Source organism: Molossus molossus, unplaced genomic scaffold (assembly GCF_014108415.1).
Source record: "Molossus molossus isolate mMolMol1 unplaced genomic scaffold, mMolMol1.p scaffold_m16_p_2, whole genome shotgun sequence".
NCBI classification, from domain to species: Eukaryota; Metazoa; Chordata; class Mammalia; order Chiroptera; family Molossidae; genus Molossus; species Molossus molossus.
In genome coordinates, this window is record NW_023425355.1 from 4,065,411 (window position 1) to 4,075,270 (window position 9,860).

The 9,860-nt window shown below is 39.6% G+C and overlaps 1 pseudogene; it reads right to left on the reverse strand.

Annotated features, from left to right (window-relative positions):
* Positions 1-8,037: 8,037 nt before the first annotated feature.
* Positions 8,038-8,478, reverse strand: LOC118636332 (annotated as a pseudogene).
* Positions 8,479-9,860: the final 1,382 nt, after the last annotated feature.

The following is a 9,860-nucleotide window of genomic DNA, read 5'->3' on the forward strand; positions in this document are numbered from 1 at the left end:
AATCAATAAAGAAAAAAAAAGAAAAGAAAAATATCCTCAGGTGGTGATTAACAAAAAAATAAATAAAATCCATCAATAAAATATAAATAAAAAGAAAAAAACTAAAACAAAATTGTCATGCCTGAAATATACTGACTGCCCAGCAGGAAGGAGCTTATGCAATTATCAGGGGGAAATGTAGCTTCTATATAAGCCAAAATTATAGTATCTTATAGTATGGACAAATAGTATCTAACTTAAAAGAGAGGATTGATATTTTCCATCAAATAAGTGAAGGAAAGACGCTGTGTTGGACTATTTCCAGGAACGGGGGAGTGCTTTCATGGGGGTTGGGAAAATGTGCTCTGATTTGTCCCTTCTGTTTGTTCATCCTGATTCTCATCTGTGTTCTCTCTCTTTGTAGATTTCTTACCACTCAGCTTTTACCACATTTTCTCTCTCCGCGGCTGCCAGCCCAGCCTTTACTATGTGGAATATCGAGGGATTGCCCTGGCTGGTTTGGCTGGGCGGTTAGAGCGTCGGCCTGCGGTCCGGAGAGACCCGGGTTCGGTTCCCGCTAAGGGCACGTACTTCGGTTGCAGTTTGTCCCTGGCCCCGGTGGGGGTTGTGTGGGTGGCGACCACTCGATGTTTCTCCCTCTCTCTTCCTCCCTCTCTCCCTCCTGCTCTATCTGAAATGCAAAAATGTCCTCGGGTGAGGAAAAAAAAAAAAGAAAGAAATATTCAGGGAAGTTTCAAAGTAGGGAAATGTCAGACCCAAGACTGGCCACACCCAAAATATCCCACAGTGGCATATTGATGACTTTGAATTAAAGTTACTTGGCCAGCAGCCAGCAACCCTCTCTTGTCTCCTTGAATGAAGGAAATAAATCTCCCCTGTGAGAGGTGTCCTCCCCGCACCTAGAAGACACCCCTTATCTAGAGTTAAACAACTCAGAGCCAAAAAGGCCTGTATAATCAATTCTTTTTTTTTTTTTTTTATCCTCACCCGAGGACATTTTTTTTGTTGTTGTTCAGGTACAGTGGGAGGGAGAGAGAGAGAGAGAAACATCGATGTGAAAGGGACACATCAAGTGGCTGCCACCCGCACGACCAACCAGGGCCAGGGACAAACTGCAACAGAGGTACGTGCCCTTAGCGGGAACCGAACCCGGGTCTCTCGGGACCGCAGGCTGACGCTCTAACCGCTGAGCCAAACCGGCCAGGGCCATATAATCAATTCTTATTTCCTCTTTTTTAATTACTGCTTTGTTTAAATTTCTCATTAATGAACACCCCAACCTTGCTTAGATCCCTTTCCAGTGAGCACTTCTTTCTTTGTCCTGTCAATTTCTCACAAGTTTATTGCTTCTTTATCTAAAAAGTATTAAAAGGTGCCTGGTTCTCTCATTTCTTTGGGCCTCATTTTATGCTCTGAGCACTGTATTGTGATTCTTTGGTGCTAAATTGGTTTTTCTCCTGTTCATCCACTCTGGTGTCAATTTTATTATTTTATTACTAGTCCAGCCATAAGAACTAAGAAGGCGGGGGATTCTCCCTTTCCTGGACAGAACAGATTCTTACTTGACATGATAAAGAAATCTGCTTCAAACCAAAAGCTATTATCATGCTATACCTGGCATTCCCATTAAAGCCAAGAACCAGAGAAACATGCTTATTATCACCACGGTTCTTTCACACACTGTTCTGGGAGCGCTAGGCAATGCGATTGGACTCTTCTGCTCTGGGCTAGGGCAAGCCTTGCTTATTCTCTCCGAGGACATTGGTCCCCTGGATATTCTCACCCACTGACCCAGTTTAGTCCCTTGTATCTAATATTGTGTACAAGCAACCTTTGGACCCTGCGAACTCCAGGCATGTTTTCTGGAATTTTCCTTTCTTGGTACTCACCTCTCCAAAAGACAGCACTTCTCTGTGTAAACATGCCACTCTTCCTGGTATAAACAGTTTCTCTTCTGTCCTGTTGCGAAGACCTGGTGATAAACCCCTCCCTGGCATCTCTATTTGCCTCCTCCTCTTTGCCCTTCCTGCTGTGGCCCAGCCCTTCCCTTAGGCCATTTTCTAGTCCTTTCCTACCTCCCTGGGACTTTTATAACTTTCATATTCACACAAAATGATCTCTCTAGTACTTCTATCATACAGGGTGTGGCAAAAGTAACTTTACAGTTGTTCTTATGACAAATAATACAATAATTAATAAATAATGGTACAGGAATAAACTTTCACATACTCACAACTGTAAGCCTACTTTTGCTCCACCCTGTACACAACAGATCCTCAAATATTGTTTCATTATAATGTTAATTCAAAGTAAACTTTGGAGGCTTAAATAAAAAAGTGTATGAGAAAGTAGCGGAGTGTGAAAAATAAAGTTAAATATCTCTTATTGGAGTAGTGTTCTTTTTTTTTTTTAATTTTATTTTTGTTACAGATGTTTCTCCTTTTTTACCCCATTAACACCCTTCTTCCCATTCCCCCTGCCCCATTCCCGGCTTTGTTGTCCATGTCCATTGGTTATGTGTACATGCATATAAGTTCTGTGATTCATCTCTCCCCTACCACCTCCTCTTCTGGGGATTGTCAGTCTGTACCCTGCTTCCATGTTTCTGTGTCTACCCTATTCCTCAGACTGTTATGTTCATTATATTCCACAAATAAGTGAGATCATGTGGTATTTGTCTTTCTCTGTTTGGCTTGTTTCACTTAGGATAATACTTTCCAGGTCCCTCCATGTCGTCTCAAAGGATAAGAGATCTTTCTTTCTTACAGCTGCACAGTACTCCATTGTGTATATGTAACACAGCTTTTTTATCCACTCATCTACTGATGGACACTTGGGCTGTTTGCAGAACTTAGCTATTATAAATACTGCTGCTATAAACATGGGGGTACATATATTCTTTCTGATTGGTGTTTCAGGATTCTTAGGGTATATTCCTAGAAGTGGGATCACTGGGTCAAATGGCAGTTCAATTTTTAATTTTTTGAGGTAACACCATAGTGTTTTCCATAATGGCTGCTCCGGTCTGCATTCCCACCAGCAGTGTACTAGAGTCCCCTTTTCTCCACACCCTCGCCAGCACTTGTTATTTGATGATTTGCTGATGGCGGCCATTCTGACAGGTGTGAGGTGAGTAGTGTTCTGTTGTAGCCTGGATTTCTCCCAGAAATCAGAGCCTGGGACAAGGCCTTTCGCATGCGTGTTGATTTGAAAAGTGATCCTAGGCAATGGAGAAGGAAACTGGGAAGAGCAAAGCAGAAATGGAAGGAAAGTCATTAGAAGGGTATGTTTTCAAGCAAAACTGGGGGTAGACCCCAGTGAGGAGCCGTGTAGAATGAACTTCAGAATCGTCCACTGGAGGGACAGAAGAAGGAAATGTTTCTGCACAGTGCCCATATCCTTCAGTGAGAGGTCACTCTGTCATGTGCACGCGTCAGGGTGCAGGACAGAGTCCCGCAGGCCGACTACAGCATGTGCTTCAGCATGTGCTGCCCGCGTGCAGAATGGATGGCTGAGACCAGGGGAGGCCCAGCAGGGGAGGTGTCTGATGCCCAGTCTCAACACAGGAGGATTGGCAAGGCAACAACAGTGATGGCAGGAGAGGTGCCAAGAAGCAATTTTGCTTTCAGTTTTTTTCTTTACTTTTTATAGTTTTGTTCATGAAAAAGAGAGGCAGCTTAGTGAACTGAATAAGCACATACACTCTGGAACCAGAATACTTGGATATGAAACTCAACTCCACTTTTTACTTCACTTTTGTCAAGTTACTAACCTCTCTGTGCCTCAGTTTCATCATCTATAAAATGGAGATAATAACAATCGTTACTTTATAGAGTTGTGAGCACTAAATGAGCTAAGTGTCAGCTATGAATACTTACAACAGGGCCCTGGCCGGGTGCTCAGTTGCTTAGAGCATCATCCCCATGCGCCAAGGTTGCGGGTTTGATTCCTGGTCAGGGCACATGCCCAGATTGTGGGCCCGATCCCCAGTGTGGGGCTTGCAGGAGGCGGCCAATCGATGTTTCTATGTCTCTCTCCTTCTCCTTTCCTTTCTTTCTAAAATTTAATAAAGAAAAAAAAAAAGAACTGATGAACGCGTGAATGGGTAAAACAACAAATCGATGTTTCTCTTTCTGAAAACATCAGTAATACTTACAATGGAAGTACATGTTTGTTATAAAGAATCAGAACACATAAGTGTATACACTCCAATGTTAAGGGTCCTGTATCTGTTCAAATGCTTTTTTTTTTTTCCAAGAAAGAGAAAATCAAGCCACACTGCCAATGAGGGGTTGGAGAGAGCAAGGGTATTGGGATATTGAGATGGGACACCTTGGGCTGAAGCAGTTGGAAGGTGACAAAAAGCTATTATGTCAGCAAAGTCAGGTTGACGGGTCGAGGGAAGCTGAGGAGAGGAATGGAACTCAAATAAATTGAGAAGTTAATGTTAGGACCCAGCTAGCCAAGGAGAGGTGTTTTTTTCCTTACCTCCTTTGGTTATTCTTTCTGCTTCTTGTTCTGGTCCTTCCCTATCCTGCTTCTGAGCAGCAATATCTTCCCCTTTGTAACTAAGAAAAAGGAGGCCACAGGGCTGTCATAGAAGAATTTCTTGACTCACTTGACAAAAGAACTAAAAAAACCAGAATGTCGAGTCAGTGTTTGTTCTGAATAAGTTCATTCGAAAAGCACACTTTTGAAAAGCAAACAAAACCTAGGCAATGAAATTGTCATTAAAATTACAAACAGAGCAAAGGGACCGTGTCTGTAGGACTATACATTTCCTCTTCCTACCCTTCCCCAACATCGTTTTATTTTCCAAAAAAGGAAGATTGTGAATAAGGAAAGGAGGAAGGATAGAAAAGGAAAGGACACTCTGAGGAGTAGGGAACAGCATTTCTTCCCATGCTTTGTTTCAAGTAAACTGCATTGTGAAAACCACCATATAGGAATCATTTGAAAGTAGGTTTCCTCTATAATAAAGATGGGAAAGGAGAATGGTGTGAGTGGGCATGAGAAGGGGTCAGAGGCCAGTGATTTTCCTAGATGTTGCAGTCTCTTAATATGACTACATGATTCACTAATATTGGAGCTACTTCCTTGCATGTTTGAAATATATTTAATTCTTCAGTCCAACCCTCCAAATTATCTATTTCTGTTTATGTGTGACTTCTTAGAAAAAGCCCATTGTTTTAATGTATATGAGATGAATTAGAAATTAAAGCTCAGGGAGAAATAAGACCACGTCACTCCATCTATCCTTTGATCTTGTTGGAACCTAAAATTCATTGGCCCACCAATATTTTACTGCCCCTCATCCCACGGATGTCCTCTCTTCCCTCCTCATTCAGCAGAACTTCCATTGATAACTACTACAATCATCACTCCTTTGCTACACTCAACATCCTTGACCCTCTTTTGCTTTATCGTATTGAAGTGGCAAAAGTCCAACCCTAGTTAAAGCCAACACTCTGCCTAATTGGTGTTGGGTTTAACTCGGGTGTGATTGTAATAAAGTACACAACTATGCTGACTGTCTCAGGTTGAATGACCACAAAGCTTCACAGACCCCTAATGCTGCCTAGTGAGAACGCGTATTTCTGAAGTTCATTTACTCACCCACTCACCTAGAAGATCATATCATGCCTTCTCTCTCCTTAAATCTTCAGCATTGCCTTTCCAATTCTGAACTTCAGATGACAGCTTTGCCTTCTACTTCACTGAGAACCAAAAAGCAATCAGATGAGAACTCACTCATTTATTCACGTATGAACATCTGTAACCACATTCTCTACCTTTGTTCTTCACAACTGTCTTTACAGTCTAAGGCTAACCCCTTCACTTTGTCTGCTAGATCCCATCCCTTATCTTCCCTTTCAGGGATAACAGGTGAAGGTTAAAAGGGAAAGTCCCCATAAATGAAATGACTTGATTAAAATAACCTAGCAGGTTAAGAATAACAACTAACATCTTTATGGACTCTACCATTTTACAAACCAATTTCACATATGTTTTCGCATCTGATTCTCACAAAAGTTCTGTGAAGTAGGTTTTATTATTGTTCCTATTTTATGAGAAAACAAGACTCAAACAATGAAACTGATTTGTTCCCAATTGCTCAGAAATTTTGTTAGTGGTAAACATGGGGTTAAAGTGTATGGCAAGAGTAATAATGGAGACGTTTTTAAATTTTTTACATGAGAGTACTATGTACAAATCTATACAATCAAGTTTGAAAACATCAAGGAGATGAACAAATTCTTAGAAAAAGAAAAATGATCAAAATTGGCCCAGGATGATTTAGAAAACCCCATCAGAACAACAACTGTGTAAAAACTGTCTTTTAAACTATCAATCAGGCCCTGGCCGGTTTGGCTCAGCGGTTAGAGCGTCGGGCTGCAGTCCAGAGAGACCTGGGTTCGGTTCCCGCTCAGTTGCAGTTTGTCTCCGGCCCTGGTTGGGTCATGTGGGTCGCAACCACTCGATGTGACCCTTTCACGTCGATGTTTCTCTTTCTCTCTCTCTCTCTCTCTCTCTCTCTCTCTCTCCCTCCCTCTCTACCTCCCACTCTATCTGAACAAAAAACAGAAAAATGTCCTTGGGTGAGGATAAAAAAAACCCCCAAACTGTCAATCAGTCCTCTATACCAGAGACTGAGAAATGTTTTCTGTGGATGGACAGATAGTAAGTGTTTTGTCCCTGTTGCATATTCTTTTATTTCATTTATTTGTTTTAATTTTTTACAGCCCTTTCAAAATATAGCCTCTTAGTCCATTTGGGCTGCTATAACAACATGCAACAGACTGGGTAGCTCTAAACCACAGTAAAGTTTAGATCATGCACATATTTTTTCTTATCACATACAAAGCCTTTTTCAAAGTTGTGTTTTCTAAATATCTTTAACTGGATGGGAAAATTTATTTGATCTGAGTTTATATTCAGATACCTTACACATTTTTCCTAGTATTTCTTTGAGGTTTTCTATATAGACCATTAAATCATCTGCAAATAATGACAGTTTTACTTATTCCTTTCTAACCCTTACGCAATTCATTCCTTTTCCTTGAGTTCTTTTGCGGGTTACGATTACCTTTAGGAAGTGGTGACGTTGGCCTCATTGGCATTTTCCTAACTTTATTTATTTTTATTTTATTTCAAATAATTTTTCTTTTATTGATTTTAGAGAGAGAGGAAGGGAGAGAGAGAGAGATAGAAACATCGATGAGAGAGAACATCGATTGGCCACCTCTTGCATGCTCCCCACTGGGGATCGGGCCCACAACCTGGGCATGTGCCCTGACTAAGAATGGAACTGGTCACCTCTTGGTGCAGGGTTAATGCTCAACCACTGAGCCACACCTGCCGGGGAGCATTTTCCTAATTTTAAACGCAATACCTCCAATATTTCCCCATTTAAGACGCTCTTTGGTGTATGCTTTTTGTCAATTCCATTTTTTCAGATTGAGAAAGTTTTCTGCTATTTCTGGCTTACTACAAGTTTTTAATCAAGAGAAGATGTTGAATTTTTATCAAAACTTTATTTGTATTTATGGAGATAATCTTATGGCTTTTTTTGCATTTACTCTAACAAGTAGTAAATGTCACTGAGGAACTTTCTACTATGAAATTATCTTTGTAGTCCTGGAATAAGCTTTACTTAATAATTGTATATTGTACTTTTACAAACTGTAAGATTTAGCTCTCTAAAATTTTGGTTAGGCTTGATGTAACTCTAATCCTAAATTAAATGGGTTTGTGCCTTTCCTTTCTTGTTCTCCACTGTGGTTGTGATATCAAAACTATTCTAGCCTCATATATTTAGAAGCTGGGAGGGTCTGGGTAAAATTTTAATTATCTTTTTATTTATTTATTTATTCATTCTTTATAAATCAAAAGTTGCATTTTGTTATGTATTTATTAAAGATAATCATTAACAGTTTATAAAAAAAAATACCGGCCTGATATACACAAAAATTTCCTGATAATGGTAATTAAAAACAGCTACTCCCCACGCCCCTTGTGTCCACACCAATATTCAATCTAGATTGGTTTAATCTTGAAGTGTAATCCAATAAGACTGAAGACCAAATACTTCAGGTCCTGGACAAGATAATAAAATACTCGTTAGCCTTCTGGGTCCTTGGATTGATTGACATCAGTAAGGGAACCGATTTTTGATGTTGCAAAATAAATGTGTTCATCTCCAGGGACGATTTCAAGCTCCTGCTGGCCCACTTGGTCAGGAGGAGGCCACAAAGCATCATCCTCTTTGGTAATTTCACTGTCATCAATTATTCTCTTCAGTTCCTCCATCACACATTTATGTACATAAGCCTCTTTTCTGATCATAACATCATTTTTGTAATTGCTGTTGTTGGCATATCTCAATTTCCCATTGAGTCAGAACTCAAATACCAGGAATTCGTGGCCAAACTTTCCCTTGTGACCCAGGTAGGAACGCAGATGAAAGTCACTCTCCATGGCCCTGGCCAGTTTGGCTCAGCGGTTGGAGCGTTGGCCTGTGGACCAGAGAGTCCCGGGTTCGGTTCCTACTAGGGGCACGTACCAAAAAAAAATAAAATAAAATAAAATTAAAAAAAAGAAAGTCACTCTCCATGACTCACAAAAGGCCACGGAGACTAAAGTTTAATAGCAAATTGTACTAATCTTTTCTTTTAATGTTTAGAAGAACTTCCCTCTAAAATTGTCTGGTTTCATGTTTTCTTTGTGGGACTATTTTAAACTCCTTCTTTAATTTTTAAATAGCCATAGGTCCAGTTAAGATTTCTATTTGTTCTTGAGTGAGCTTTGGTAATTTCTAAAAAGTATTCCATGTCATGCGAGTTTTCAGATTTATCTGTAGTTATTCCCCTTTGGCATCCATGTTATTATTTCTTCATGTCTTCTTTTTTTTCTTTCTTTAGTTTTCTAGAATTTTATATTTGCTCTTAGTTTGTTTTAAAAAAACTGGCTTTGTGTTTCCTCTTCTATTCCTTATTTGATGACAGTTTAAATAATATATTATGGTAGAACTTTATCAAATGTATTATTAGTATCACATGACTCAACTCATTTAGATTCTTAATATATTAAATTACATAGATAGGTTATATGATATTGAAACATCTTTCTATTATGCAGAAAAATCATACTTCATCATGATGTATGATTTCTAAAACTATACTCTTGGGTTGGTTAGCTAACAAGTTAGCATTTTTTGTATCTGCATTCAGTGAATTGGTCCTACACTTTACCTTTCTGCAATTATTGTTTTATAGTTTGGGAATCAAGACCACTAGTGCCTTATAAAAGGAACTGGACAGACTTTGATCCTTTGTGGTGAAATAATTTGTATTCAACAGGACTATGGAGATCTCCAAAGCTTGGTAGAACTCACGTGTAAAAACAACCTTGGACCTCTATAGATTCAATGCATTCCTTATTAAGATACCAACAGCATACTTCACAGATCTAGAACGAATATTCTAAACATGTGTATGGAACCAAAAAACACCCTGAATACCCTCAGCAATCTTGAGAAAGAAGAAGTTGGAAGGATTACAATTCCAGATATCAAACTATACTAACAAGGCCATTGTAATCAAACAGCCTGGTACTGGTACAAGAACAGACATATAGACCAATGGAACAGAACAGAGAACCCAGAAATCAACTCATGCCATTATAGTCAATTAATATTTGACAAAGGTGTCAAGAGCATACAATGGACTAAAGACAGTCTCTTCAATAGATGGTGCTAGGAAAATTGGACAGACACATGCAAAGAAATGAAACTAGACCACCAACTGACACCGTACTCGAGAATAAACTAAAAATAGGTGAAAGACTTAAATGTGGCCAGA